This window comes from Pelophylax lessonae (genome assembly GCF_965119305.1).
Source record: "Pelophylax lessonae genome assembly, chromosome: 7".
NCBI classification, from domain to species: Eukaryota; Metazoa; Chordata; class Amphibia; order Anura; family Ranidae; genus Pelophylax; species Pelophylax lessonae.
In genome coordinates this window covers 13,443,581-13,469,406 of record NC_138774.1, presented here as the reverse complement: position 1 = coordinate 13,469,406, position 25,826 = coordinate 13,443,581, and the positions used below count along the sequence as shown (strand labels likewise).

Here is a 25,826-nt window from a genome sequence, read left to right as displayed (position 1 = left end):
CATATATATTTATTTATTTATTCAAAATTGTCTGCCTTTTTTTCTTCATAGCACATAAAATAAAAACCGCAGAGGTGATCAAATACCACTAAAATAAAGCTCTATTAAGCGAAAAAAATACATACATTTTATTTAGGTACAGCTTCACACAACCGCGCAATTGTCAGTTAAAGTAACGCAGTGCCGTATCGCAAAAAAATGGCCTGGTCATGGGGGAAGGGGGGAGGATTGCCGTCATTAGTAGTAAACCAAAAAAAATAAATAAAAGAATTAAAAATTCCATATTTTTTTGTAGACACAATAACTTTTACGCAAACCAATCAATATATGTTTATTGGGATTTTTTTTTACCAAAAACATGTAGCAGAACACATATTGGCCTACATTTATAAAGAAATTATTTTTTATTGGATGTGTTTTATAGCAGAATGTAAAAAAATATTATTTTTTTTTTTTTTCAAAATTATTGGGATTTTTTGGTTTATAGTGCAAAAAATAAAAAAAAAAAGCAGAGGTGATCAAATATCACCAAAAGAAAGCTCTATTTGTGGGAAAAAAGGACATCAATTTTATATGGGTGTAGTGTCGCACGACCTTGCAATTGTCAGTAAAATGAGGCAGTGCCATATCGCAAAAAATGGCCTGGTCATGAAGGTGGGGGGAATGATCGCCACAATTACTAGTAAAAAGTGAATAAAATAATTAAAATTCCATAAATTTATCCCGTAGTTTGTAGAAGCTATACCTTTTGCACAAACAATTATATACCTTTTATTGTTTTTTTTTTTTTATTTTTTACCAAAAACATGTAGCAGAATACATATTGGCCTACATTTATGAAGAAATTAGATTTTTTTAATTTTTTTATTGGATGTGTTTTATAGCAGAATGTAAAAAATATTTTTTTTTTATTTTTTTTCAAAATAATTGGGATTTTTTGTTTATAGCGCAAACAATAAAAAGTGCAGAGGTGATCAAATATCACCAAATGAAAGCTCTATTTGTGGGAAAAAAAAATATTTTTTTTTTGGGGTACAGCGTCGCAATGGTCAGTTAAAGTGACGCAGTGCCGTATCGCAAAAAATGGCCTGGTCATAAAGGGGGGGGGGGGGGGGTAAATGATCGCCGTCATTACTGGTAAAAAAAAAAATTTAAAGAAATACAACTTCCATAAATTTATCCCATAGTTTGTAGACGCTATACCTTTTGCGCAAACCAATCATTATACATTTATTGTTTTTTTTTTTTATTTTTATTTTTTGTTTTACCAAAAAAAAAAAATACATATTGGCCTACATTTATGAAAAATAAATTTTTAATTTTTTTTTATTGGATGTTTTTTTAGCAGAAAGTAAAAAATATTGTTTTTTTCTAAATTATTGGGATTTTTTTGTTTATCGCGCAAAAAATAAAAAACACAGAGGTGATCAAATACTACTAAAAGAAAGCGCAACTGTCGGTTAAAGTAACGCAGTGCCGTATCACAAAAAAATGGCCTGGTCATTAAAGGGGTAAATGATCGCGGTCATCACTACTAAAAAATAATAAAAGAAATAAAAATTCCATAAATGTATCCTATAGTTTGTAGACGCGATAACTTTTGCGCAAACCAATCAATATACGCTTATTGGGATTTTTTTTTTTTTTTTTACCAAAAATATGTAGCAGAAAACATATTGGTCTACATTTATGAGGAAATTCGATTTTTACATTTTTTTTTTTTTTATTGAACGAGTTTATAGCAGAACGTAAAAAAAAAAAATATATATATATATATATATATATATATATTCTAAATTATTGGGATTTTTTTGTTTATAACGCAAAAATTAAAAAACGCAGAGATGATCAAATACCAGAATCTATATGTGGGGAAAAAGGACATTAATTTTATTTAGGTACAGCGTCGCACGACCGCGCAATTGTCAGTTTAAATAATGCAGTGCCGTATCGCAAAAAAAAAGGACAGGTCATAAAGGGGGGGGGGGGGGGACCTTCTGAAGCTGAAGTGATTAATAAAGAACTTGTGAAAAATGGTATCTTTTGTTTTTATTTGCTTTTCCCATTTTATTGGTGAACGAATAGGGGTACTATGTACCCCCTACTCATTCACATGTCTGGGGGCGGGACTACATAGTCACTGTGCTGCCAATGATAGTGAAGGAATGAATAGGAGTCCCCCCTACCCGACTCCAGCATCACATGCCACTGAAAGGGCCAGCCCTGCTGGTGAAAAGGGGTAATGCAAGGCACCTTAACACATATGCAACAATGTAAGAGATGTATCCTTTTATATGTTGCATTGTATTTTATCGTCTATATATCTTTTTCTTTACTTCTTACACAAGGCTGAGATCTATACTAAAACACAAGACAGGGTTTCAGGAAAATCAATGTATTTTATTCCGCTCCCGCCAGCTTTTGTGGTTTTTCAGATAAAAATGCAATATTTAGCCGAAAGAGTGAATCTTATTATTTCAGTGTCAATCATGCTGTGACTTACTTGTAAGGAACTGCACAGCGTTGAAATGAATAGGACTTTTTCCTCTTCCATTAGATGTATAGAACATATAGAAGATCCATCATTATGACAGCTATTATACCAGGTAGACGTGTATGTGTATATTATGTATACAGGAAATTTCTTCCTGGATCCTGTTCATCTTAATAGGATTGGGGGGCGGGGGGTAGATTAACATCTGTAGGCCTTAAAGACTTCACGTTAAAGGAGTCCTCGAGTCACAATAGAAGACATTAGGAAATTCATGTGACCTGTCTGAGCTTTTTGAGAGTGAGCCGAGTCAGGTACCTGCATGGAAGATACCGATCAATTTCCTGCAGATGAGAGTAGACGTGCAGTTCAAAATCGAATCGAAATTCAGACAAATTTTCCATTGTTTGGAAATTTAGATGTATCTGAATTACCAAAATACAATAGTAATGCATTTAAATGAATACAAAATAACGAACCGAAATTCCGAATTTCCGAACCGAAGTTCAATTCAAATTTAAAAAATCCAATTTGCATCTAATTTGAAATCGAAATTGAATTTGAAAAAAATTAGAAATCGATTTTCTAAAGAAACAATACAAAATAATAAAGGGATAAATTATGAATGAAAGACAAGTAAAGAATAGAATAGAATTTAATAGAATAGAATAAAATAAAATGGAATAGGACCGTCCTCCAAAATTATAATAGAATACAAAATCCAATTTTAATTGAATTTGAAAACAAATTCAAATTGAAATTGAATTAGAAAAAATTAGGAATTTAAATTATGAATGAAAGACAAGTAAAGAATAGAATAGAATTTAATAGAACAGAATAAAATGAAATGGAATAGGGCCATCCTCTGAAATTCGAATAGAATACAAAATCCAATTTTAATTGAATTTGAAAACAAATTCAAATTGAAATTGAATTAGAAAAAATTAGGAATTTAAAATTATGAATGAAAGACAAGTAAAGAATAGAATAGAATTTAATAGAACAGAATAAAATAAAATAGAATAGGACCGTCCTCCGAAATTCTAATAGAATACAAAATCAAATTTTAATTGAATTTGAAAACAAATTGAAATTGAAATTGAATTAGAAAAAATTAGAAATCAAAATTATGAATGAAAGACATAATCCATTATTATTATTCAGGGACCGGACAAGGGGTGGACAGGAGAGGGCGGTAGCCCTGGGCACAATAGTTTACTGTAGGGATGAGGACACCTTCCGTCCGTTGCAAGGCTGACAGGAGTAGTGACAGCGGCTGGGTTTTTAACGAGTCAGTGACTGCTGGGTGTAGGGTCCCCTAAGCTTGCACATCATGAATGGGCATCTGGGCACAGTTTGGCATCTTTGCCCTAGGCACTGGTTGACCTTGTCTCAGCATTATTATTTATACAGTTTGTAATCTTGTTCTGCAATATTGTATCACAAAGAAATAACAATAATTATTATTATTATTATTATTTTAGATTATACAGTTTGTAATCTTGTTTTGAAATACAGCCTCAGAATAAATTAAAAAAATAAAAAAATAAAATAATATAAATAATTGTATTATTATTATTATTATTATTATTTTAGATTATACAGTTTGCAATCTTGTTCTGCAATACAGCCTCAGAATAAAAAAAAAATGAATTAAATAATAATAATAATAATAAGTAACAGTATTATTATTATTATTATTATTATTATTATTATTAATATTATTATTCTGAGGCTGTATTGCAGAACAAGAATTTTATTATTATTACTAATAATAATATTTTAGATTATTCAGTATCTAATCTTGTTCTGCAGTACAGCCTCAGAATGGTAGGATTTTTTTTATTTTTTATTTTTTTGTTACTTTAATTACTTACTTTTGCTACTTTAGTTACAATATACAGTATCTCACAAAAGTGAGTACACCCCTCATATTTTTGTAAATATTTTATTCTATCTTTTCAACACTGAAGAAATGACACTTTGCTACAATGTAAAGTAGTGAGTGTACAGCTTGTATAACAGTGTCAATTTGCTGTCCCCTCAAAATAACTCAACACACAGCCATTCATGTCTAAACCGCTGGCAACAAAAGTGAGTACACCCCTAAGTGAAAATGTCCAAATTGGGCCCAGTTAGCCATTTTCCCTCCCCGGTGTCATGTGACTCGTTAGTGTTACAAGGTCTCAGGTGTGAATGGGGAACAGGTGTGTTAAATTTGGTGTTATCGCTCTCACTCTCTCATATTGGTCACTGGAAGTTCAACATGGCACCTCATGGCAAAAAACTCTCTGAGGATCTGAAAAAAGAATTGTTGCTCTATGTAAAGATGGCCTAGGCTATAAGAAGATTGCCAAGACTCTGAAACTGAGCTGCAGCACGGTGGCCAAGAACATACAGTGATTTAACAGGACAGGTTCCACTCAGAACAGGCCTCGCCATGGTCTTAAAAAGTTGAATGCATGTGCTCAGCGTCAAATCCAGAGGTTGTCTTTGGGAAATAGACGTATGAGTGCTGCCAGCAGGGCCGCCATCAGGGGGGTACCGGTGGTACACCTGTATGGGGCCTGAGCGTAAAGAGAGTCAAAGGCCCTGGGCAACCAGGAGTGTGCACAGTGCAAGAGATGGAGGAGATAGGATTGGAGGAGGAGGACATGGGATGGAGGGGATGAGACTGCAGGAGGAGGACATGGAATTAGGGAGATGGGATGGAGGAGATAGGTTTGGAGGAGGACATGGAATTGGGGAGATGAGATGGAGGAGATAGGTTTGGAGGAGGACATGGAATTGGGGAGATGAGATGAAGGAGATAGGTTTGGAGGAGGACATGGAATTGGGGAGAGGAGATGGAGGAGATAGGTTTGGAGGAGGACATGGAATTGGGGAGATGAGATGGAGGAGATAGGTTTGGAGGAGGACATGGAATTGGAGAAATGAGATGGAGGAAGTAGGTTTGGAGGAGGACAAGGGATTGGGGAGATGGGATGGAGAAGGAGGAGGGCATGGGATGGAAGAGGACATGGGATGGAAGAGGACATGGAATGGGACTTGGTAGGACAGCCAGTGGGGGGCTCTGGGGAATGTTGATGGTCAGGTCCTGCTAGGCCTAAAGCTGTGTAAGGGGCCCCAAAATTTCTGATGGTTGCCTTGGCTGCCAGCATTGCTGCAGAGGTTGAAGGGGTGGGGGGTCAGCCTGTCAGAGCTCAGACCATACACCGCACATTGCATCAAATTGGTCTGCATGGCTGTCATCCCAGAAGGAAGTCTCTTCTAAAGATGATGCACAAGGATGCCCGCAAACAGTTTGCTGAAGACAAGCAGACTAAGGACATGGATTACTGGAACCATCTCCTGTGGTCTGATGAGACCAAGATAAACTTATTTGGTTCAGATGGTGTCAAGCATGTGTGGGGGCAACCAGGTGAGGAGTACAAAGACAAGTGTGCCTGGCCTACAGTCAAGCATGGTGGTGGGAGTGTCATGGTCTGGGGCTGCATGAGTTCTGCCGGCACTGGGGAGCTACAGGTCATTGAGGGAACCATGAATGCCAACATGTACTGTGACATACTGAAGCAGAGCATGATTCCCTCCCTTCGAAGACTGGGCCACAGAGCAGTATTCCAACGTGATAACGACCCCAAACACAACTCCAAGACGACCACTGCCTTACTAAAGAAGCTGAGGGTAAAGGTGATGGAATGGCCAAGCATGTTTCTAGAGCAAAACCCTATTGAGCATCTGTGGACAGAGATGTATAGTAACTAAGTAGAACTACTTCACTACTGTACTTAAGTACGGAAATGCGGTATCTGTACTTCCCTAGAGTAGAATTTTTTTCTCCTACTTCCACTTTTACTTCAGTACATTTTTTCAATGATTTCAATACTTCTACTCCGATATTTTTTTTTTTTGTGCTGCATAGTTACACGTTACAATTATAAAAATTACCACTGCCAGAACAGTAGATGGCAGGTTTCATGAAGCTCAAAACATGTGTATTATCAGCGCATAGGAAAATAAAAGCTACTGTATGTATAAATAAAAGCTGCATTTGAAATAATAAAAAACAATATGATGTTCAAACTTTTGACTTCTTTCTTTAATAACTACATAACACAGTACTTGTACTTTTACTTTCAGTACTTGAGTAGCAACATTTTTAAAAAAACTACTTGCAATACTTAAGTACAAAAAAATGTTGAATACTTTAGTACTTCTACTCAAGTCACTTTTTGATCGAGCACTTCCACTTCTACTCAAGTCACTTTTTGATCGAGCACTTGTACTTTTACTCAAGTATGGGTTTCGAGTACTTTATACAACTCTGTCTGTGGGGCATCCTCAAAAGGAGGCAGGAGGAGCGTAAGGTCTGTAACATCCACCAGCTCCATGATGTCATCATGGAGGAGTGGAAGAGGAATCCAGCAGTAAGCTGTGAAGCTCTGGTGAACTCCATGCCCAAGAGGGTTAAGGCAGTGCTGGAAAATAATGGTGGCCACCAGTGGCGGCTGGTGCTCAAACTTTTTTGGGGGGTGCAAACAGAAAAATGAGTGACCAGCGTGCCCCCAATCAATGCAGAGTGCCACAGCATGCCCCCATCAATGCAGAATGCCACAGCGTGCCCCCCAATCAATGCAGAATGCCACATCGTGCCCCCCAATCAATGCAGAGCGCCACAGCGTTCCCCCCAATCAATGCAGAGCACCACAGCAATGCCCCCAATTAATGCAGAGTGCCACAGCATTGTCCCCAACCATTTAAGAGCGCCACAGCATTGTCCCCAATCATTGCAGAGCACCACAGCATTGCCCCCAATCATTGCAGAGCACCACAGCATTGTCCCCAATCACTGCAGAGTGCCATAGCATTGTCCCCAATCATTGAAGAGCGCCACAGCATTGTCCCCAATCATTGCAGAGCGCCACAGCATTGTCCCCAATCATTGCAGAGCACCACAGCATTTTCCCCAATCATTGCAGAGCGCCACAGCATTGTCCCCAATCATTGCAGAGCGCCACAGCATTGGCAGCATTGTCCCCAATTATTGCAGAGCGCCACAGCATTGTCCCCAATCATTGCAGAGCACCACAGCGTGCCTCCCTCAATGCAGTGTGGGCTTCCCCCCCCCCCCCCCCCGAGACCAATGCACTTACCTGGTGGCGGCTTCCTCTTCAGTCCCGGCGGTGGCGGCTTTTCCTCACTCTGTCCCCGGCGCGTCTCCACGAGTACTTCTGGCCCGCCTCCTCCTCGGCCAATGGCAAGGGGTTTGCCTTGCGGCCAATCAGGAAGCGCGTATCGGACGCGCTTCCTGATTGCCAGGAGGAGGATCGGTGTGGCAATAGCGAATTTTAATTCGCTATTGTCACACAATGGGTGGAGTCAGGATGCACTGCTCTGCGCCCCGGCTCCACCCTTTGCATCGCCCTATTAGAGCCTCTGGCTCTAATCAGGTGATGTTAAAAAAAAAAAAATCCCCATTAAGCTCCATGCATCCTGCGCCCCATATACACCGGCTGCCACTGGTGGCCACACAAAATATTGAAGCTTTGGGCCCAATTTGGACATTGTCACTTAGGGGTGTACTCACTTTTGTTGCCAGCGGTTTAGACATTAATGGCTGTGTGTTGAGTTATTTTGAGGGGACAGCAAATTTACACTGTTATACAAGCTGTACACTCACTACTTTACATTGTAGCAAAGTGTCATTTCTTCAGTGTTGTCACATGAAAAGATAGAATAAAATATTTACATAAATGTGAGGGGTGTACTCACTTTTGTGAGATAATGTATGTTCTAACCTCTTTATCAGATGTACTGCGACAGGCAGCCACTCCCAGGCAAATCACTGTACATGTAGGGCGCTCGCTCTCCGGAGGCTAGGGGGGGGGAGCCGATGCAGCGGGCAGGTGGCTCCGATTGCCACCTGACACCCACGATCGCTCCCCGCTGAGAAAGAAGGACGGGCAGCTGTTGTAAACACAGCCGGCCATTCTTCTCCCTGAAATGATCACAGAGCTCCTGTGATCTTTCTACCGTATTTTTCGCCGTATAAGACACACTTTTTCTTCCCCAAAACTGGGGGGGAAAAGCTGGTGCATCTTATACGGCAAATGAACATTTTTCCTGCTGCCTGTGCTGAGTCCTGACGTCCAATGGGGGCGGTGCCGGTGCGTGCGTCAGTCACGCACCGTCACCGCCCGATCTCCTTCCCGCCGGACCGAGAGAGCCACCGAAAGAGCCGCCGAGAGAGCCGCTGTCAAAGAACGAAGACAGAAGAGGACGAGAGGAGCAGCGCCGTGGACGGTTCCCGGAATGCCGCCGCCGTCAGAAGAAGAGGACGAGAGGAGCAGCGCAGGCAGCCCAGGAGAGCAGGTAAGTGAGCCGACCTGTGCCATGCCTGTACCACCACCTGTGCCATGCCTAAACCACCACCTGTGCCATGCTTAAACCACCACCTGTGCCATGCTTAAACCACCACCTGTGCCATGCCTAAACCACCACCTGTGCCATGCCTAAACCACCACCTGTGCCATGCTTAAACCACCACCTGTGCCATGCCTAAACCACCACCTGTGCCATGCCTAAACCACCACCTGTGCCATGCCTAAACCACCACCTGTGCCATGCCTAAAACATCACCTGTGCCATGCCTAAACCACCACCTGTGCCATGCCTAAACCACCACCTGTGCCATGCCTATTCCCTCACCTGTGCCATGCCTATACCCTCACCTGTGCCATGCCTGTACCCTCACCTGTGCCATGCCTGTACCCACACCTGTGCCATGCCTGTACCATGCCTATGCCATGCCTATACCATCACCTGTTGATATAAAATATTTTACTGCAGTATTTGGTTCAGAATCTTTTTTTCTAGATTTTCTTCCTTTAAAATTGGGTGCGTCTTATATGCCGGTGCGTCTTATACGGCGAAAAATACGGTATATAGGATCACATCTCTCTATGGTCATTTCAGAAACCACCCCCCCCCCCCCCACAGTTAGAATCACACCCCTAGGCTCACATTTAACCCTTTGATCACCCATAATGTTAATCCCTTCCTTGCCAGTGTCATTAGTACAGTAACAGTGCATATTTTTAGCACTGATTACTGTAGTAATGTCACTGGTACCCCCAAAAGTGTCAAAAATGTCAGTCCGGGGTCCGATCTGTCCGCCGCAATGTCGCAAAAAATCGCAGATCACCGCCATTACTAGTAAAAAAAACAAAAATGAATAAATCTTTCCCGTAGTTAGTAGACGCGATAACTTTTGCGCAAACCAAATTACCAAAAATATATAGCAGAAAACAAATTGGCCCAAAATGTTAAAAAATTTAGATTTTTAATTTTTTTTTTTTTGAGAATGTCATATAGCAGAATGTGAAAAAAAAATATATATATATATATACTGTATATATATATATATATTTTTTTTTTTTCTTAAATTGTCGCTCTTTTTTTGTTTATAGCGCGAAAAATAAAAATCGCACAGGTGATCAAATGAAACCAAAATAAATCTTTATTTGTTGGGAAAAAAAGGACATCGATTTTTTTTGGGTACAGCGTCACACGACCGCGCAATTGTCTGTTAAAGTAACGCAGTGCCGAATCGCAAAATAGGGCCTGGTCAGGAAGGGGGCAAATCCTTCCAGTCTTAAAGTGGTTAAACAGTCAATCAAAACAAAAATATTTAAACAGTTGTTTGCCTATTCAACTTGTTCCCGGTATTTCGGTATTTTGGGCTTTTCTATTATTTTTTTTTTTTTTTCTAATGCTCTTAATATCACTCTTTGCCACACTGATTTTTTATTTTTTTTTTTTTTCCAACTCTATGTAAAGATTTCAAATTGCAATATTTAGGACTGGGGATTCTATTTCAAAAACTGAGATTCAGGATCATTAAGAAAAAAAATTGTTCTAATTAAACACAACATTCTCCTGCTGCCATGCATGTTTTTAAAAAAACGGTAGCATGTTGTAATGCACAGTAATGTCGGAACATGAATAAATGTAAATGTAACGTACAACATGAACAGAAACCATAGGACATAAGGCAAGCTGCTTGATCTTGTGCTGGGACTATGCAGGGACTATGCTGGGATTACACTGGGACTATGCTGGGACTATGTTGGGACTATGCTGGGACTATGCTGGGACTATGTTGGGACTATGCTGGGACTATGTTGGGACTATGCTGGGACTATGCTGGGACTATGTTGGGACTATGCTGGGACTATGTTGGGACTATGCTGGGACTATGCTGGGACTATGTTGGGACTATGCTGGGACTATGCTGGGACTATGCTGGGACTATGTTGGGACCAGGGCTTTTTTTCTCATAGAATAGGTGCAGGAACTCCCCCCTTCTGAGTCACCCTTCGTTTCTGCTCCCTACCCACTCTGAGCACTGTCCCTTGGTTCCACCTCCTACCTACCTCCCAGTACTGCCCCTTTTAGATAATACAGAACCAAGTATAATTTTGTGCTACTAGGTGATTTGCACAGAATTTAATGATAACAAGAAAGACAGTAAAATAGATCCCCTCCAGTAAGCAACAATAGACCTCATCCCAGCAACAATAGACCCCCCCCCCCAGCAACAATAGACCACTCCCCAGCAACAATAGATTCCCCAAACAGCAATGGACTTCCCCACCAACAACAATGGATCCCTTGCAACAAAATGCCACCCTAGCAACAATAGACCCCCAGCAGAACCAACAGCTCTCAGAAACAATAGACCTCCTTCTTAGCAGTAGATCTCCCTAGCAACAATTGACCCCCCCCCACAGCAACAATTGACCCTCCCATCAGCAACAATTAACCTACCCGGCAACAATATACCTCAATGCAAAAATAGATCTCCCAGCAGCCAGTATCAATCCAGCACACCCAAGCACTCATTGCCATTACATACATTAATTGCTGGAGGTGCCGGAACTGCGTTCCCCCACGTTCCCGCTGAAAAAAAGCCCTGGCTGGGACTATGTTGGGAAATTCAGCTCACTGCACCTGGTGCTGATGTGAAGGATCCATATTGAAGGGGCCTTTTAAGCTTCATGGTTCTCTTGGGAGGGGTCCTACAATATCTTTAGCAGATGGATGTAGACAAAAAACTATTTTTGATCTCTTGCATCGCTTCGATTTACTGCATTTAAAAAGAAAACACAGAGTGTTCTTTAAAAAAAACGCAAAACCGAAATCTGCCTGACGCACAAAATGACCGCCTATCTCTGAAAAACGTTAGAACAGCGATTTTCTCTTGCTGGGAAAATAGCCGGTGACACCCTGAGAGGCTCATTACAACTCCTCTTCCCCGCAAGCAGCATCTGACAGCTCCGGGGCGAAGGCTTATTCAGAAGACGCATCGCTGTGAACAGCACCATGGCGCAGCCGGTGCCAAGCCTTCCCACTTACTATTCCGTCACTTAATGCTCCCTCCAACAAGGTGATGCCTATTCCAGAAAATAACCTTTTCCTTTTTTTTTCTTTTTTTTTCAGGAATCGAACTGTCCGCATGCTGAGCTGTAGTCTTGTTACGACCAAACAGAAGAGTTGGTTTAAGTAATATTTTCTGAAACACTTCATTTCCCTCAAATAGTCATTTTTGCCAAGTTGGGCGAATCCTCGGATAAGAAAAATGTATCTTCCTTTATTTTATATAATGACATATACCGCAGTGCTGTACAGAGAACACTGAGCCAGTCACATCAGTCTCTGTACCAGAGGAACTTACACTCTAATGTCCCCCCACAGTCACATCAGTCTCTGTACCAGAGGAGCTTATACTCTAATGTCCCCCCACAGTCACACACTATTATTATACATTTATATAGCTCTGACATATACCACAGTGCTGTACAGAGATCACTGAGCCAGTCACATCAGTCTCTGTACCAGAGGAGCTTACACTCTAATTTCCCCTCCCCCACAGTCACATCAGTCTCTGTACCAGAGGAGCTTACACTCTAATATCCCCCCACAGTCACACACTATTATTATTATATATTTATATAGTTCTGACATATACCAGAGAGCTGTACAGAGATCACTGAGCCAGTCACATCAGACTCTGTGCCTGTGGAGGGACATTAGAGTGTAAGCTCCTCTGGTACAGAGACTGATGTAACTGGCTCAGTGTTTTCTGTACAGGGCTGCGGTATACGTCAGAGCTATATAAATGTATAATAATAGTGTGTGCCTGTGGAGGGACATTAGAGTGTAAGCTCCTCTGGTACACATTATTATTATACATTTATATAGCTCTGACATATACTGCAGCGCTGTACAGAAAACACTGAGCCAGCCACATCAGACTTGGTACCAGAGGAGCTTACACTCTAATGTCCCCCCACAGTCACACACTATTGCTATTATACATTATATAACTCTGACATATACCACAGTGCTGTACAGAGATCACTGAGCCAGTCACATCAGTCCCTGTACCGGAGGAGCTTACACTCTAATGTCCCCCCACAGTCACATCAGTCTCTGTACCAGAGGGGCTTACACTCTAATGCCCCCCCCCCCCCCCACAGTCACACACTATTATTATTATACATTTATATAGCTCTGACATATACCGCAGTGCTGTACAGAGAACACTGAGCCAATCACATCAGTCTCTGTACCAGGGGACCAGGAGTCACTGGGCTGACTCACTCAGTGGTAGGCAGAGTTGTATAAAGTACTCGAAACCCATACTTGAGTAAAAGTACAAGTGCTCGATCAAAAAGTGACTTGAGTAGAAGTGGAAGTGCTCGATCAAAAAGTGACTTGAGTAGAAGTACTAAAGTATTCAACATTTTTTGTACTTAAGTATTGCAAGTAGTTTTTTTTTTTTTAAATTGCTACTCAAGTAGTGAAAGTAAAAGTACAAGTACTGTGTTATGTAGTTATTAAAGAAAGAAGTCAAAAGTTTTAACATCATATTGTTTTTTATTATTTCAAATGCAGCTTTTATTTATACATACAGTAGCATTTATTTTCGTATGCGCTGATAATACACATGTTTTGAGCTTCATGAAACCTGCCATCTACTGTTCTGGCAGTGGTAATTTTTATAATAGTAACGAGTAACTATGCAGCACAAAAAAAAAATATCGGAGTAGAAGTATTGAAATCATTGAAAAAATGTAGTGAAGTAAAAGTGGAAGTAGGAGAAAAAAATTCTGCTCCAGGAAAGTACAGATACCGCCTTTCCGTACTTAAGTACAGTAGTGAAGTAGTTCTACTTAGTTACTATACATCTCTGTTGGTAGGTTAATCAGTAGATGGTGGCGGAGATTGTTGGAAGAGTTCCCTTCTGATGATTTCTGTCCAATTTAACAGGAGGAGGGCAGGGAGCCCTTTTTTTGAAGGCTTGAGCTGCTACCTCTGGTTATGACTTTGAGGTCGTTTCTGCATGTACTAGTAAAGGTCCCAGTCATTTGGTGGAGGGGGATTATAGTGTGGGGTTGTTTTTCAGGGGTTGGCCCTTTAGTTCCAGTGAAGGGAACTCTTAAGGCATCAGCATAATAAGACATGTTGGGCAATGTTATACTCCCAAATTTGTGGGAGGAGTTTGGGAATGGCCTCTTCCTGTTCCAACATGACTGCGCACCAGTGCACAAAGCAGACATGGATGAGTGAGTTTGGGGTGGAGGAACTTGACTGGCCTGCACAGAGTCCTGACCTCAACCTGATAGAACACCTTTGGGATGAATTAGAGAGCAGACTGCGAGCCAGACCTTCTTGTCCAACATCAGTGCCTGACCTCACAAATGCACTTCTGGAAGAATGGTCAAACATTCCCATAGACACACTCCTAAACCTTGTGGACAGCCTTCCCAGAAGAGTTGAAGCTGTTATAGCTGCAAAGGGTGGGCCAACTCAATATTGAACCCTACGGACTAAGACTGGGATGCCATTTAAGTTCATGTGTGTGTAAAGGCAGACGTCCCAATATTTTTGACAATATAGTGTATACAGGCACACACACACACACACGCATGTGTGTTTGAGCTTTGAGGTGCACACCCTAATGCAATAGGCTGTACACACCTTTGTTAAGGCTGGCCTTTAAAATCAGTCTCAGGTTGATATACAGGGCATCCACATAAAGAATAAGACTTTGGAACTCACCAACATTTGCACAGTAATACAATATATACCACCACTAGCGAATGTCCCCTAAACACACAGGAGAAGGTCTCAAGGTGTGATACACTGCCCTTCAAACAGCAAAGCCTCTCCACCAACACGAATCCAGCCACATGGCGCCCTGGACTGTAATTATTAACCACTTGCCGACTGCACACAGTATATTTACTGCTGCAGTCAGCCCCGGCCAGGCAGAGTGACGTAGGTCTACGTCGCTCGCCTGTCACCGGGTTTTGAGCCAATAGCGGGCGAGCGCGCGCCCGCCTCGGCTCATTCACAGAGGAGTCCGGGCGTGTGACCGGTGGACCCGATGTCCGCCGGTCACACTACGCTCGTCGGTACAGAGGGAGAAAGGCGGGCGGCTTATGTAAACAAGCCGCCTGTCATTCTCCCCTGTGTAAAAATGGAGATCAGACGGTTCTACTATGTAGAACCGTTGATCTCTGTTTTTACAATAGTAGACCTGTCCCACTACAGTTAGAAACACGCCCCTAGGACACACTTAACCCCTCCCTGTCCAATACAGTTAACCCCTTCACTGCCAGTGTCATTTTTGCAGTAACAGTGCATATGTATAGCACTGATTACTGCAGTAATGTCACTGGTACCCCCAAAAGTGTCAAAAATGTCAGTCAAGGGTCCGATCTGTCCACCGCAATGTCACAGTACCGCAAAAAAAATCGCAGATCGCCGCCATTACTCGTTAAAAAAAAAAACACCAAAAATGACAAAAATCTTTCCCTTTGTTAGTAAACGCAATAACTTTTGCGCAAACCAACCAAAATACGCTTTTGCGATTTTTTTTTACCAAACATATGTAGCATAAAACAAATTGGCCGAAAATGTTAAAAAATTTTGATTTTTACATTTTTTTGGGGGGAATTTCATATAAAAAAGTGAAAAATATTGTTATTTTTGCAAAATTTACGCTCTTTTTTTGTTTATAGCGCATGATCAAAAAACCGCACAGGTGATCAAATACCACCAAAAGAAAGCTCTGTTTGTGGGAAAAAAAGGACGTGAAATTCGTTTAGGTACAGCGTCGCACGACCGCGCAATTGTCCGTTAAAGTCACACAGTAAAAAATCGCAAAAAAACCCTGGTCAGTAAGGGGGTAAAATCTTCCGGGGCTTAAGTGGTTAAGCCAGAGTGCAAAACGTGTTGGATGTTTCAGCAGAACAAACCTTTGATAGATGTGCTAACTGGGGTGGCATTTAAGATATTTTATCATCCTTTTAATCCTACTTAGAAGGCCTGATGGGATACCCCACTTGATAGCCAGCAGAAAAAACTTTTTATAGAATTGGCTAACTGCTCTGGCATTGTCATCCTATTTTGAAGGCCTGGTGGGAGACTCGGTTGATAGAGAGCAGCCTCCAGGACCTCTACGCCATTTATTATCCATCTAACAACTCCACTGAAGGACAAGAGGGGACGCTCAACAATCAACTTCTCGGATTGGATAAAAATCTGGAAGAATTTGTCTTTGCACATCCTTCTAATCAAGGTCATATCATGGTTTTGGTGGACTGAATAGCTCATCCGGTTCTAGCACTTACCTGGCAACCTAAAAAATGCTAAATCATAGAAAACAGCATAGAGGTCCTGGAGGCTGCTCTCTATGGGTTATCCTACCTTCAAAGTATGATTAGAAAAATTAAAACATCACATCAGTTTGCACAGTCCAAAAAAGTTGATATTGGCATTAACTCCGTTTTCGAGGCTCACACTTTCTCGGGACTTGTAAATTAATCATGGGTGTAATGGAAGTATTTGGTCATGGACTGTAATTACTAAGCCAGAGTGCAAAACATGTTGGATATCCATGCAGAATAAACCTTTGCGGCATTATCATCCTTCTCATCCTACTCTGAAGGCCTGGTGGGATACCCTGGTCGATAGAAAGCATCCTTTAGGACTTCTACACCATTTATTATCCATATATTATCCATCTAACAACTCTACTTCAGGACAAGAGGTGACGCTTATCAATTAACTTCCCAGATTGGACAGTAATCTGGAAGAATTTGTCTTTGCACATCTTTCTAATCAAGGTTATGTTGGTTTTTGGTGGACATCAGTTTGCACAATCCAGAAAAGTTTAGACCCAATTCATACTTGTGCGACTTGTCAAGGGACTTTGGACATCAATGTTGCATGACAAGTCCTACCCCATGTTTTCCAATGATAACCATTCATATATGTGCGACTTAAAAGTAGTTCATACACTACTGTGGTCCGACTTTCATTCAAATTGAGGTCCATAGACTTCAATGTTAACCATCAAAAGTTGCAGGAACCCGGCCCTCCTCCTACTTCACCATCACGAGTTTCCGAGGGCGTCTTATCGGAAATCAATCCTGCCGCTTCTGTTCACAGCGGCGAAAAGTTGCATCCCCCCTCTTTGGAAACAGACTCAGCCCCCCACGGTGGCCATGTGGCTCTGTAAAGTGAAATGCATCAATGAAATGGAAGACCTGGTGGCGACGGAGCATGGAGATAGAGAACAATTTCTGAAGCGCTGGGACTACTGGCATGAATTCACATTTACGGCGGAATATCGTGATCTATTGATCTGATGGCGTGGGTGATGCCGGGCTGGGCTATCCCCCCCCCCCTTCTCCTCTCCTTCCAGTCACCCTTCTGCCCCCCCTTTTCTGTTCCCCCCTTTTTTTCCCCTCCTATCTACTGACTCTAATCTGCCTTGTCTCTGGATGTCGCAGATTGGACTTTCTCTCTTTGCTTTCTCGCTCACTTCTGGATTTACCTTCTAGGCATATTTCTCTAGTTCTCTGTTCGCTCCTCTTCCTGAAGAGAATACCTATATAGTTCCCCTCAGTGGCGGCTGAGCAGTCTAGTGACTGTCTGGGTGTTACTCCCCGCGCACCTGTAGCCGGCCATGTGATAGATGCCGGTGGGTGCCGGGAATTGCCTAAGAACGGTCCTTAAAGCAGTAGTATACCGCTTTTTGACACTTTTACCTACAAGTAAGCCTATAATAAGGCTTACCTGTAGGTACAATTAATATCTCCTAAACCGGCACGGTTTAGGAGATATTTGCAGTGCATGCAGCCGCTCACGCGAGTGGCGCATGCACTCTGAAGGTCCGGGGGGACCTTCAGAGTTCCTTGCCGGGAGCTTGCCGGAAAATCACTCCCGCGCGCATGCACGGGAGTGACGCCATCGCGGCTCCGGCCAATCACAGCGCCGGAGCCGCCGAACCCGGAAGAGACGCCGAGGGATCATGGCAGCGCCCGCAGCGATGTCCGGGGGTTTGTGTCGGGGCTTCGTTCTAAGGTAAGTAGTTCATAATGAGCTAGTATGCGATGCATACTAGCTATGCGATGCATACTAGCTCATTATGCCTTTGTCTTGCAGGTTTTTTGTTTTTTTTTTTTGTTAATTTTCGGGTGTACAACCGCTTTAAACCCATTGTCATATATTTTACATTATACATCTCTCTGTGGTGTGCTCTCAGGGGTTAGCATAGTTGTATTAAGTTATTTTATGATATCCATCTTCACGTTCCAGTCACTTGTCAGCATGATATCTTATATCATATTACTCGACTGTTGGATATGTATTTGTATTTTCTCTTGATGTCATTCAATGTATTCTTCTGCGTGATTTGTCATATGCCTTTTATACTTCCTTCAATAAAAGAATTTACAAAAAAGTTGCAGGAAAGTCGTTCCTGAATGCTTTACGTGCAACAGTGGGTCGTGGATCCAACTTTGCAGAGGGACAAGTCACATCCAAGTTGCACCCATCCCAAGTTGCACCAAAGTTGCACAACTTTGGAGTCGTACACTTGTGAATGGATCCTTTTTTTTCATAAACATCCAATGTGTTTTGGGAGCTTACAATACTCCCTTCACCTGGGCTTGTAAATTAATCATAGATGGAATGGAAGGATTTGGTCCTGGACCGTAAGAATTATCTATAGTTTAAAACATGTTGGATGCCAATGCAGAATAAACCTTTTATAGACTATGCTAGCTGGTGTGGCATTATCATCCTTCTAATCCTACTTTAAAGGCCTTGTGTGAAACCTCGGTTGATAGAGAGCATCCTTGGAGACCTCTACACTAGTTATCCATCTAAAAACTCCACTGCAGGACAAGAGTGGAAGCTTATCAATCAACTTTTCCGAATGGACAATAATCTGGAAGAATTTGTCTTCCTTCTAATCAAGGTCATGTCTTGGTTTTTGTCGGACTGATTGGCTCATCTGATTCCTACACTTACCTGGAAACATAAATGAGCGCAATCCCTTCAACAGAATGTAAATCTAAAGACCTTCCACATCAGCCGAACATGCTAACGGCAGACCTGGGAGCCATGATTGAGGAAGACATTGCAGTAGAGAACGTCGTATTGAAGAACGGATTGAAATGTCAGTAGCCTTTGTTTAACTTGGAGGTAATTACATATCTTAATTACCTGCCGTACAAAGAAAGGAAAAAAAAAAAGCGCAACAAGAATGCAACTAACACAGGAGGAGGCAATGGATGTGAAAGGAATTTGTTAGCGAGAGAAGAAAAATAGCAGTGAGTCTTTGTACGACAAGCGAGCGGGAGGGGAAGGGGGGGGGTTGATAGAGAACAATCTTTAAGAATAGATCCAAGCTCTGTTCAAGCCAAGCCGGCGTATTGCTGTGGTTGCACGCTGACAATAACTCTGCACAACACAAGGTGAAGGATCAATAGATCAATTATCGTTCATTATCTCCATGCCTTGACGACTGTACTTCATCAAAATGCATAAGCACCGACAAATAAGCCGGCGTTGGAATTAACCTGCCGCATAGGGGAGATGATTTTAGTATTTGATGATAACTGCGACGAACTGTGATTATGCGCTCGCCACAGGAAATCCCATCTAGGCTCTGCAACTCCAGAAACATTTACCAACAGAAAGCAAAATGTATCTCTTTGTTACCAAAATTTCACAGAAGGGGCACTGTACACCAAACAACGACCGGCTACACACCTTCTCTGGCAAATCTGACTCCATTATGACTTGTTGCAGAGAAGAGATGAGCAAGGAATGTCTTCCTGTTTATAACCAGTGTTCTCATGATAGTTTTAGTAAATTAGGGAGATAACTGAGCAACAGGGAAATTAAGCTATTGGTTTGGTTGATGTTTACAAGGCCGACGTTCTCGTGCACATAACTCCGTAACATATTGTCAAGGTGGGAGATGGAATGAGTACCTTGATAGCTTGCGTCTTAATTACAAAGAAGCAATCAAAGGCAGAAGAAAAACACTGGGACTGCTCCGAGGGTTATTGAGGTTGGAAGGAAAGAAAGATTTACTTGCATTACGATGTTCTTTTCTTGTTCCTTCTACCAGTGTTAGAACCAGGATCTGAACCCAAAACCTCTGCTGCACCCAGCAGTGGCTCTACTTGCTGAGCCACCCAAGATGCTGGACAGTTCCCTGTCCTGATCCTTTGGACTTTCTTGCCTTGTCTCTTGTTTCTGGTGAGCCTTGAACTCTTTGTTCCTCTCATAAACTTCCAGATTTAAGCCATATCTCTGCACTTCCTGTTTGCCAGATTATTGTGCTCTCTCCAGCTGATATCTTGCTCCTTTACGTAACTGCAGCTGCTCCTATTCCCACTACCACTCGTTACCAACCATTTAATTGTTCCTCAACTACTCTTCCAATTGATCCCAACTTGCAACCACTTGTTACTGACCTTTAGGTTGTTTATTGAGTTTGCTTCTGCTTTATCCCTACCTACTATTTCTGCTACTTGACCCTGTCTTGCTCACCTCCTGGTGGAGCGATCCTGAGGTCCGTGGGCTGGTATTAACAAGTAGTAAAACCCATATCCACCATCAGGAGCTCCGGTGAATACTAGTTAATGCTTAGACCCCGCACAATGGGTGAGCCCACATCATTTACCAGGGTGACCTGCTTTACCTAACCAGCTGGTCGGTGGGTGCCTTTCTACTGGTATAGCCAATGGTCTCTAAACCTGACCCCTCACCATAACAACCAGATAACTATCTGCTGTTTCAATACAATGAACAAAGCAAAGTCAAGCTACGTACTGGGGGCAGGTGGGTTAGGTGTAAACTCCCACATTCATGTGATTACTGGCCAAAACTGTCTCTAGACGTGCCCCATGAAAAGACATTGTGGATCACCGCTAAAGAATGAAGCAAAGGCTGAAATATGAAACCAAAATTGTCTGTGAATTTGAGAAGACTGCAGCTGTCTGGAAAGAAATTCTCTCAAATGGAAAATTTTGAGATCATAGGATGGCCCATGCGAAGGATGAAGCCCCATTGTTGGTGTCAATTAGAGGAAGAGTGCCCCATTGTTGGTGCCAATTAAAAGAATAGTGTCTCGTCACTAGGTTGAACTGGATGAACTATTGTCTTTATTCAACCTCAACTACTATGTAACTGGTATCGGTTGGAAAGAATGCCTCATTGTTGGGGACAGTGGCAGGAATAGTAGCCCATCATTGGTATCATTGAGAGGAATAGTGCCCCATCATTTATGTCAGTAGGAAGAATACTGCCCGATAGTTTGTGTGAGGAGAAGAAATAGTGCCCCATCATAGATGTCAGTGTGAGGAATAGTACCCAATCCACTGTCAGTGGGAGGAATAGTGCTCCATTATTGGTATCAATGGGAGGAATAATGCCCTATCATTGATTTCAGTGAGAAGAATAGTTCCCCATCATAGGTGTCAGTATGAGGAAAAGTGCCCAATGCACTGTCAGTGGGAGGAATAATGCCCCATCATTGGTGTCAGTGGGAGGAATAGTGCCCCATCATTGGTGTCAGTGAAAGGAATAGTGCCCTATCATTGGTATCAGTGGGAGGAATAGTGCTCCATCATTGGTGTCAGTGGAAAGAATATTGCATATTGGCATCAGTAGGAGAAATATTGGCCCATCCTTGATGTCAGTAGGAGGAATAGAGCCCCATCATTGATGCCAGTGGAGAAATAATGTAGTGTCCCATTATTGGTGTCAGTGGGAGGAATAGTACCCCATCATTGGTGACAATGGAGGAATAGTGCCCCATTAGCGGAGTTAGTGTAAGAAATAGAGCCCCGTCATTGATGCCAGTGGATGAATAGTGCCCCATCATTGGTGCCAGTGGAGGAATAGTGCCCCATTAGCAGAGTTAGTGTAAGAAATAGAGCCCCGTCATTGATGCCAGTGGAGGAATAGTGCTCAATCATTGGTGTCAGTGGGAATAATTTTTCCTAACTGCTGGTGTCAGTGAAGAGAAAAGTACCCCACCATTGGTGTCAAGGAGAAAAATAATGACTGTCATGATTTAGCCAAAAGGAGTAGATCTGGGTACATTTTTATGCATATTTTCATAAGCATTTTTTGATCCAGTCAGGAAATAGTTAATTCCGACTTTCTAACAATACGGTGTCCATAAATTAATTCAGGATATGCAAAGGATTTTAGCAATATATTGTTGAGGATAGGCCAAGTGTTTAATTTGTGTGTTCGTTAGACCCTGCATGCTCCTCATTGAACACCAGCCAATGCCTCTGTATTCCAAGTAATCATAGAGGAGTAAAAGTCTCCATTATCCTTCTCAGACAAATGCATGTAGTTCAATCTTCAAAAAGTCTGAAAAAAGGTCCCATCCCTGGAAGCACACCATCATATAAACTTCTATAAAAGCTTGGTGGTGTCAAGATGAGCTGTTTGATGCCACACGTGCTAGTTTTTATGTAAAAATATAAGGGGAGGTATTAATATTTGGGTCTTTTATGGAGACTACTGGTTCTGGTAGGCATAGAGTATCAAAGTTTGGACAGAACAACAGCTGGAACCATAATTCTACCCTTTTTATCCTTAATTTATAACTGGAAACATTTATAGAGTTTTGAAGATGGTTATTGCAAAAAACCTACTTAACACCACTTAAGCCCCAGAAGATTTTACCCCCTTCCTGACCAGGCCCTATTTTGCGATTCGGCACTGCGTGACTTTAACGGACAATTGGGCGGTCGTGTGACGCTGTACCTAAAAGAATTTGACGTCCTTTTTTCCCACAAACAGAGCTTTCTTTTGGTGGTATTTGATCACCTGTGCGATTTTTTGATCATGCGCTATAAACAAAAAAAGAGCGTCAATTTTGCAAAAATAACAATATTTTTCACATTTTTTTTATATGAAATTCCCCCCAAAAAAATGTAAAAATCAAAATTTTTTAACATTTTCGGCCAATTTGTTTTATGCTACCTATGTTTGGTTAAAAAAAAAAAAATTGCAAAAAGCGTATTTTGATTAGTTTGCGCAAAAGTTATCGCGTTTACTAACAAAGGGAAAGATTTCTGTCATTTTTGGTGTTTTTTTTTTTAACAAGTAATGGCGGCGATCTGCGATACTGGTATGGACTGGGTAATGTGTAGGATGGTCTGGCATGGGTAATGTGTTAGAATCTATACTGGTATGCACTAGGTAATGTGTTAGAAACAAAAGGATGCCACATCGATTGATGGAAATGAAAATTATAACCCTACAGAGGGCTGAATTCAAAGACACCCCGAAAATCAAAGTGAAAAAATGATGCAGCAGGCGAGTCCATTTTTCTGAAATTTCATTGCAACAACTAAAAATGGTCCTCAGTAGTTTGTATGGCCCCCTAGTGCTTGAATGCATGCCAGACAACAACGTCGGGGCATGCTCCTAATGAGACGACGTATAGCGTTTTGGGGAATTTCCTCCCAGATATGGACCAGGGCATCACTGAGCTCCTAAACAGACTGGAGTGCAACCAAAACATATTGTCCCAGAGGTGTTCTATTGGATTTAGTTCAGGTGAGCAATGGGGGGGGGGGGGGGGGGCATTCAATGGTATCAATTCCTTCATCCTCCAGGATCTGGCTGCATACTCTCTCCACATAAGGCCGGGCATTGTCGTGCACCAGGAGGAACCCAGGACACACTGCACCAGTGTAGGGTATGACGATGGGTCCAAGGATTTCTTCCTGATTCCTAATGTCAGTCAGGGTGCCGTTGTCTAGCCTGTAGATGTCTGTGCGTCCCTTAACCACTTAAGCCCCGGAAGATTTTACCCCCATTCCGACCAGGGGGTATTTTGCGATTCGGCACTGCGTGACTTTAACGGACAATTGCGCGGTCGTATGACGCTGTACCTAAACGAATTTGGCGTCCTTTTTTTCCCACAAACAGAGCTTTCTTTTGGTGGTATTTGATCACCTGTGCGATTTTTTGATCACGCGCTATAAACAAAAAAAGAGCGTCAATTTTGCAAAAATAGCAATATTTTTCACATTTTTTTATATGAAATTCCCCAAAAAAAAATTTAAAAATCAAAATTTTTTTACTTTTTCGGCCAATTTGTTTTATGCTACCTATGTTTGGTAAAAAAAATCGCAAAAAGCGTATTTTGATTGGTTTGCGCAAAAGTTATCGCGTTTACTAACAAAGGGAAAGATTTCTGTCATTTTTGTTGTTTTTTTTTTTAACGTGTAATGGCGGCGATCTGCGATTTTTTTTGCGGTACTGCGACATTGGGGCGGACAGATCAGACCCTTGACTGACATTTTTGACACTTTTGGGGTTACCAGTGACATTTCTACAGTAATCGGTGCTATATATATGCACTGTTACTGTAAAAATACACTGGTAGTGAAGGTTAACTTTATTTGGGAGGGAGGGGCTGTGTGTATCCCTAGGGGCGTGCTTTCTACTGTGATTGGCTGGGGCTTGAGCTGTATGGACACTGATCAACGGATCTACATACTAGATCCGAGTGATCAGTATCCTAACAGCAAGGAGAATGACAGGCAGCTTGTTTACACAAGCTGCCTGACATTCTCCCTCTCCCCCGCCGATCGCCGAGTGACCGGCAGACATCGGGTCCGCCGGTCACACGCGCGGGGGGGGTCCGTGACCACGCGGGAGCAGGAGCGCGCCTCCGGGGGCGCGCGCTCGCTCCCTAGACCCTCACAAGCTAGTGACGTAGCCCTACGTCACTTTGTCTGTGAGGGGCTGACTGCCGACGTAGATCGTTAGGCGTTAGGCAGTCGGCAAGTGGTTAATGGATATGTCTCTCCAGACCATCACTGACCCATCACCAAAGCTGTCATACTGAACGATGTTACAGGCAGCATAATGTTGTCCACGGCTTCTCCAGACCCTTTCACGTCTGGCACATGCAGGGCCGCTGATGGGGGGGGGGGACCACTGGTCCTCTTGTAGGGGGCCTGAGCACACAGGTGGGCCCACACAGGGAGGGGATTAGTGATGAAGGACATTTACAGAACTCTTCCTCCAGCAGCTGAAAGCTGAGAAAGAGACAGTTGTTCCTCACTAATCCCCCTCCCTGTGTGCCCCCCTCCTCCCAGCCCTGGCTCTAATGTTAGCTCTGCTCCTGAGTTTGTTTTCTCTGTAACTTTGTTTCTCTCCCTCTGTCTCTCTATCCCAGAGCTCTAACTGGCCAGCCTGTATATTTTTTCATCTCATCTTCATTTTTATTTATGAACTCAGTTTTTTCTTTTAGATTTAGCAGGAATTCGGTCAATTGTGTTGTATTTGTTTTTTCTAATAATGCTTTTATTGTATTTTTAGCTAAATATAGCTTTCAAATTTTCTTGGGGGGGGGGGGGGTCCTGTCAGGTAGTCTGTACAGGGCCTCACAATTTCTATCAGTAGCCCTGGTCACATGTGCTCAGGGTGAACCTGCTCTCCTCTGTGAAAAGCACAGGGTGCCAGTTGCGGACCTGCCAATTCTGGTGTTCAGTGGCAAATGGCAATCGAACTCCACGGTGACGGGCAGTGAGCACAGGGCCCACTAGAGGACGTTGGGCACTCAGGCCACCCTCATAAAGTCTGTTTCTGATTGTTTGGTCAGAGACATTCACACCAGTGGCCTGCTGGAGGTGATTTTTTAGGGCTCTGGCAGTGTTCATCCTGTTCCTCCTTGCACAAAGGAGCAGATACCGGTCCTGCTGATGGGTTAAGGACCTTCTACAGCCCTGACCAGCTCTCCTAGAGTAACTGACTGTCTCCTGGAATCTCCTCCATGATCTTGAGACTGTGCTGGGAGACACAGCAAACCTTTTGGCAATGTCACGTATTGATGTGCTATCCTGGAGGAGTTGGACTGCCTGTGCAACCTCTATAGGGTCCAGGTATCGCCTTATGCTACCAGTAGTGACACTGACCCTGG

The 25,826-nt window shown here is 42.4% G+C and overlaps 1 protein-coding gene across 1 annotated transcript in view; it reads right to left on the bottom strand.

Moving 5' to 3' along the window:
- Window positions 1–25,826, bottom strand: part of LOC309559919 (protocadherin-11 X-linked-like) — a 2,238,392-nt gene that overhangs the window by 104,977 nt on the left and 2,107,589 nt on the right. The window lies entirely within an intron of this gene.